This window comes from Cupressus sempervirens, chromosome 8 (assembly GCF_028749045.1).
Source record: "Cupressus sempervirens isolate cs-2001-9-10 chromosome 8, ASM2874904v1, whole genome shotgun sequence".
Classification (NCBI taxonomy): domain Eukaryota; kingdom Viridiplantae; phylum Streptophyta; class Pinopsida; order Cupressales; family Cupressaceae; genus Cupressus; species Cupressus sempervirens.
In genome coordinates, this window is record NC_143125.1 from 455,040,662 (window position 1) to 455,047,434 (window position 6,773).

Consider the following 6,773-nt stretch of genomic DNA (forward strand, 5'->3'; position numbering starts at 1 on the left):
AGCGACAAGTTGTGGTTGCTTTGTCCACTACAGAGATAGAGTATATGGCAGCTACTCATGCCTATAAGGAATCTATCTGATTAAAGAGACTGTGTTCAGATATAGAGTTCAAAGAAAGTGTAGTGACAATTTATAATGACAGTTAGAGTGAAATCTGCCTAGCAAAGAACCCAACATTTCATGCTAAGACCAAGCACATTGATGTACAATATCATTCTGTGAGAGATATGGTTGAGGACAGCAAGGTGAAGCTGGAGAAGGTGGAGACTTTGGTGAATGTTGCTGATGCATTAACTAAGCCCGTGAGCACAGAGAAATTCAGATGGTGTTCGGAGTCTATGGGCCTCTCGGCCCTTAGCAATTAAGTCCATGACACTTTGGATCCCCTGACTCTTACAAGGTGTTTGACAAGTGGGAGAATGTTGAGAATTGTGTCTTTACCTTGCAAGTTTTTTCCGGAAAATTCTAGAATTTGTTTTTGATAGTTTTTCACATGTTTATGAGTTGGAAAAAAGTGTATGAGTTGTTAAAAATGTGCCTTGTCCCTAGTACAATATAGGAAGGAAGGCTATTTTTAGAGTATAAACAACTCATATGACTTTTATGGGGGTCTAAACTAGAGGACAAAATTATGGACAATAATGCTATTCTTGGAGTTACAAATGACAAGTGGGTAACATGTGGCATGGTTGTTTCGCCCATGATTTTGGCCCATGGTTTTGTAAGACGACAAATGGTTTCCAAGTTGTAAAGCACTATAAAAGGAGGGCATGGGGAGGTGTTTGTATCATTAAGTTCTATTTGCAAGACTGGGTACTAGAAGGAGTCTCTCTAAGTCCAAGTCTGAGTTCAAGTTGTGGTGATGCGCTTCTGTAAGAACTTGCATTGCAAGTGTATTGTAATCTTCTTGATTTGAGAATACATTGTGCGGGTTTTGGAGGGTGGGATTTTTCTCCTGAAAAGGTCTCCCCACGGTAACTATTGTGTTATGCGTTCATTGTTATTTTGATTATCTTATTATGCATTTTTTGAGATCTCTACAATAGTTAGTTGAATTTGCATAATCGTCCTCTCAAGATTAGTGTAGAAAGCGATTCCGCACACCTTTGCTTCCTTACAGTGAGGTTCCAATTTTACAGATGGTAACCTCTGTGCCAAATTTAGCCAAACCAAAGTTTTGCAAATTTTGCTCTAAAATTGCAATCCAAGAGAATATTGTTGGTCTTGAGGTTCTTGTGAGCCACACTAGAGATATTATAGCCCCTCTGCTATGTCGATTGTGATCTGGAGCCTCTATTTCCATGGAAGGGAATTTTGTGGCCCTGCGTCCTCAATCCAGATGCTCAAGGACCTGTTGTCTATATACTCAAATTTTATTGCCATGCTGCTCCTCATGGTTGAGACAGATTCCTATGAGGATAACAAGATTTGCGTGATGGAGTTTGTGAAGAATGTTTATCTCCTTGGAGACTTCCCCTTTCATCTGCTTCATCGCCATTTTTTCCTTGTGCAACAAACCTCTAAAAACAGAGCCCTCGATTATGGACTGCTCACTGGAAATCTTGGAGATATTTCAAGGTCTAGTGTATCAATCTATCAAATTCTAGCAGATCTGACAATACGCTGAACATTAGAATCAATTCTTTGCTGATCTTTGCAGCTTCCGATCCTTTTGGCTTTGGTTCTAAAATAAAATCGATAAAATGTATAATCGACCCTAAGAATCTTTTTCTTTTAAAAGTGTTCTCTGGCAATTCTGTTTCAACCCGGAATTATTTTCCATTCAAAACCCTGAAGTAGCTCAAATATGTTATTATAGAAACTTCCACAGATGAAACTAAAATTGAAATCCAAGCTTTTTATACCTAGACAGAAAAGCTAAATTGAATAAAAGCTCAACACGGGGAAAAAAATAGGAACCCAAATTATTATCGCCTACACTGGAAAAACACATTAAATAAATTAAAAGAAAACTATCAAGACAAAAAATATCATAAAACTTAATTCAACCCTTACTTGCAAACCTTAAAGAAAATACCTGTATTCCTTTGCCATACTTTGTCCTATATTTAAAATGTTGATGATTTAATTACAGAAAAGTTCAATAGACTATAAAACTGAATTTATCATATTCACAGAGTAAAAAATCGAAAGACGCAATCCATTGTGGTAAATCTTATGAATACACCTGTATGATTTTGTCCCGCTTTGCCCAAGTAAAATAAGTGCTCAAAGAATATTTTTGAAGCAATCGATTGCTTTGGAAAATCTTTGATTTCAATCCTTATTGCACCCTCCTACCTTTTTGCCTCTGCTTCACTGAACATATAATCAAGCTTAAAGATCTACGATTTGGTGCCTTTCTATTAAAGTATTACCTGGCAATTGGCTTTAACTCCAAATTGATTTGCAGACTCAGATCAAGAATGTCATTAAGAACACACACAAACATTAATTCATTTGAGTGTATCTCAATTTTTAGAACATCAGTACTTCCCTCGACACAAGGTTCTCGTGGGGTAATCAGACGGGGTCACAAGCAACGGAAGAAAAACCTACAGAAAGGTATTGGTTGTTCAACCTTGTAAATCAGTACTACTATTCAAAATTTTCTATTGCCATCGATCGAGACATAAAAGAAAGAGGAATTTTGTAAGTGGTTGTTGCGACTACCTTGCTAGACATCTAGGCAAAAGGAGGACGCACAGCCAAGGCCAGTGAACTACGTTACAGAATGATTCATAGAAAAGTGGTTGCAACCAAGGTCGGTGAACTAATTGACAAAATGATTCACAGAAACTTGGTTCCATCGAATGCCATGACTTCAAGATGTTCACTAAATAGACTAGCGGCAAAGGCTTCGGAAACTATCAAGCAAATGAAATAGACATGTTTAGAACAAAATTCAACAAGCTTTGCCAACATCTTGTCCATCTATCTCAAAATAGGAGCTTTGGAATGGGGCATGGAGATCCATCAACGCATATGGAAGGAAGTTTTACCACATATGTTAGTTGGAAATGTTGTAGTAGACATGTATCCAAAATGAGGATATCATGCTCTGTGCCAAGTGAACTTGTGGGGTGATTTTGTATCCACCGACTCCTTTTATTGTGGATATGTATCTTTAATATTTAATTAATAGGAAAGGTCTATTCATCAAAAAGAGTGAAGATATCTTTGGAACGGGATGTGGAGATCCATCAAAGTATAATGGAAGAAAGTTTTACCACATATGTTAGTTGGAAATGTTGTAATAGGCATGTATCCAAAATGAGGATGCATCTATAAGGCATGTTATTTGTTTATCAAAATGCCTCCATCAGATGAGAGGATATACATAGTGTGTTTGTTAAAAAAGTTATAAATTCCTCATCAAATAAAAGAGCTATGATGGGAAAATGATATTCTTGATTATGGATCTTATTATGTATCTTGAATATACTATTTAGATATTAATAGGGAAAAAAATTGCAAGTGATAGAATTATTCAAAATTTTGAGACATGAACAAAATTGAAATTAATCCTTGATTTGAATTAAAATATCATTTTTCAATACTCAATACAAGATTTTGGATTGTGAAATTACAGTTTTTTCTTTCTATTTCAAATAAAAGATGGATGGTCATAATAAAATTAAAATTCAATATGATCTGACACAATTTAAATTCTTTAATATTAAATATTTTAAATAAATTTATTATATAATTAACAAAATATCATAGAATTTAGACAAAATTGGTTAAAATTTTCATTCATAACATTTGTTTGTTTCTTCATGTTATATTAGAAATTTTTATACATTAGTTTTTTTTACTAGAGGACTTGGATTGGATCCCCAACCCTCCAATGTAATTCTAACCCTTGACTAAATTTCTTAACATAAACCAAATTCTAAAATTAACATTGTTTCTAACCCAAATTTTATATAAAACCATAATCCTAAACTTGACAAAGAAGACATATTAATGATCAATAATAGATCTAAAGCTTATTGTTTTTGTATATTGTACAAAAATCAATTGTTAGACTCTATTGTTAAGATAGGAAACAAAAAAAAATTATAGTCTTTTGGAGTATCAGTTAGCTCTTTGGAAACTGTGCAAACTATGATAATAGTTATTTGGAAATTGTGCAAATTGTGATAATAGCTCTTTGGAAATCATGCAAACTATGATAATTCTATTTAAAACTATAGTGTTGGAAGAAATTGGGAATTAATCTACGCCATTTTTTAAAATTATTTTTTTCCTATTCGCTATCGCTATTTTTTCAATGGTCTTTTCTTTTTTCCTTATAAATATTAAGGAAAATAATTCGAGTCATAGAGGTTACTTTTTGTGGATGTGTATTTTGTACACATCAAGAGCATTATAGCATTATTTGAAGTAGCTTTGTGTGCAGCGTTGAATAGTAGTCTCATGTCATTTGTAGTGTGTCGTCTCTCTAACATGTGTACTCACAAATTTTCACACATACCTATAAAAGAGAAAAATATTGAAGTGTTAAAATACATATTGCCAAGGAGAAAAATATTTCTGATAATTTATTGGTTTTGGTTTTGGTTGTGAGAGCTTCTAGGCATCATGCTCACATAGAGCTTAAATTTCTAATTTTAACAGGGAAAAATGAATGTGTTGGAGAAGCAGTTGGATGCATTAATGGGTATCAATAGTAAGAACAATGTCAAGATAGTAGCTCATGATGTCTACAAGATTTTTCTGGCCAATATTTTTCTGCAAAATCTCTGCTTGTTAAAGGTGTCTATATTTTCATACCCATTCTCCAAATCTCTTCAACTATATGTTTTATTCACAATAAAAAGGTACATCGCATAAATAGGTTTTGACAACATATGTTACATATTTATGGTTTAATAGATGGATGTTTTACTTTCTAACCACCCTACTTTATCCATGGTAAGAATCTAATCATGATGAATGAAAATTGTGCAATACCGAATTTGCAATTGCATACATAATGTTTTTGTTCTTGTTCCAATGATTCTTATTTCTACTATATCTTTAGTTTTTGTTGGCCAATAAAAATAAAATTAGTGGAAATATTGAATCAAGTATAGCATACATACTGTGTATGTAAAAATATTGGGAGTGGCAGCTATTGGTGAATTTGAGAAAATGGAGGCAAGTAAAATTGTGTTGGAATTTGTATGTAGAAAGAACATATACTCAACAAACCCAAGTACAATATAAACTATACAAGAGGGTATATAAATTTATGCGTAAAATTTGAGATAGTTTATTTTATAATCTCCTCTAATGTTTAAGGATTGTGCTTTAGACATACATTATGTATCCTTCTATATTTGGCCAAGCAAACAACTATTTCTTTAGCTCATCAATATTTACTTCCTGTAAAACTAGTTCTTGGAAATTTCTTTTTGTGTATGCACATGCAATTTATAAGATATTGTTGTGCGCCTAAAATGTGTCACACTTCTCTGAGACATTCTATCGAAGGGATCTAGTAGATTGGGAACCTTGAATGGATACTTGGATCTTCCTATCTAGGACATGCAAGAGTTATGAGAGTGTGATGAGTGTGACTCTCAAATGAACCTAGTAAACAACACTTGCAAGGTGCACCATAGAATGGAAGATTCAAAGAGTAGAGGCAAGAATGTCAACATCCAAGAATCAAGAGTGCAAAGTAAATGCAAGATCTAACCTAAATGAAATGAAAAATACAAGATCTAAGATTTTAAAAAAGTTAAAATATCCCCTAATTAGACTATGTGAGCTAAGCTATTGCACAAAGTGAAAGGCTAAGCTAAGAATGCAAGTGCAAAGTAAGTGTTCCAAGTACTCCATAGCTCGAAGTGTTAGAATGAATAGAATAAATGAGAGGGGGGGTTAATCAGTTATCCTCAGGTGTAAATATACCAATCCAACTTTTATTAACTTCAAACAACTTCTTCAAACTCGTTTAACCACTCGATCTATATAACAACTTATCAACAATTTAATATTCTATTCATTACTAAGCTCTATGCTCAGTATATGCACCAACAAACATAAAATAAATAAGAACAAAATACCATGCATCATAACATAACATTCACACATATATGGCACCAATATTTAATGGGGAAACCCATTTTGGGAAAATCCACCAAGTAACATGCTGCCACATTTTCATCCTTTGTACATCCTTAACTAGGTATCTTTGATCTTTTGCCACTTAAACATCATTGTAGATATTAGGGTTTTATCATATTCATTTAACATAATCACCATTTAGTCCTTCTACTTCTTTCTTGACCCTTCTAGAAATACCTCTTTAAATCTTTTACTTTGATCACAAAATAAACTCAATTCTTGCATTAAATATGTCATCTCATCAATGTTTATCAACCACACATTTTGAGTTTTCCAAAATTTCAACTATGTCGGCCTCAAAACTGTATTCTTTCATTAACTATTATTGTGTCGACACTTAGTCATCGTTGTGTTCTTATGCTCGGTCATCACCAGGTAGCTCAGTCTCTATTGTTATGTCTTGATTGGCTTACACTAGCTTGCTCAATCATAATTGTCACTCGACATTCACTTGCACTTGGTTGCTTCTAACACTCAGCTAATATTGTTTGCTTGGTTATCTCTTAAGTTCCTTAATCTTTTTCTTTAATAGCCTTCATTGATCGATCCCAATTTGCTAGGCTTTTCTTGTGTTCAACTCAACATATTGTCTTCTCATCAACTCAATTGTCTTCTTCACTTAGCATAATGATTAAACAATAGATTATCTTGTC

At 33.5% G+C, this 6,773-nt stretch overlaps 1 long non-coding RNA gene across 1 annotated transcript; it reads right to left on the minus strand.

The window, feature by feature from the left end:
• Nucleotides 1-2,016: 2,016 nt before the first annotated feature.
• LOC149543192 (uncharacterized) lies at nt 2,017-2,811 on the minus strand. The gene is made up of 2 exons (XR_016355219.1): nt 2,674-2,811; nt 2,017-2,555 (listed from the first exon to the last, which is right to left on the minus strand). It is a non-coding gene; the product is annotated as an uncharacterized LOC149543192 (long non-coding RNA).
• Between the last annotated feature and the right edge of the window lie 3,962 nt (nt 2,812-6,773).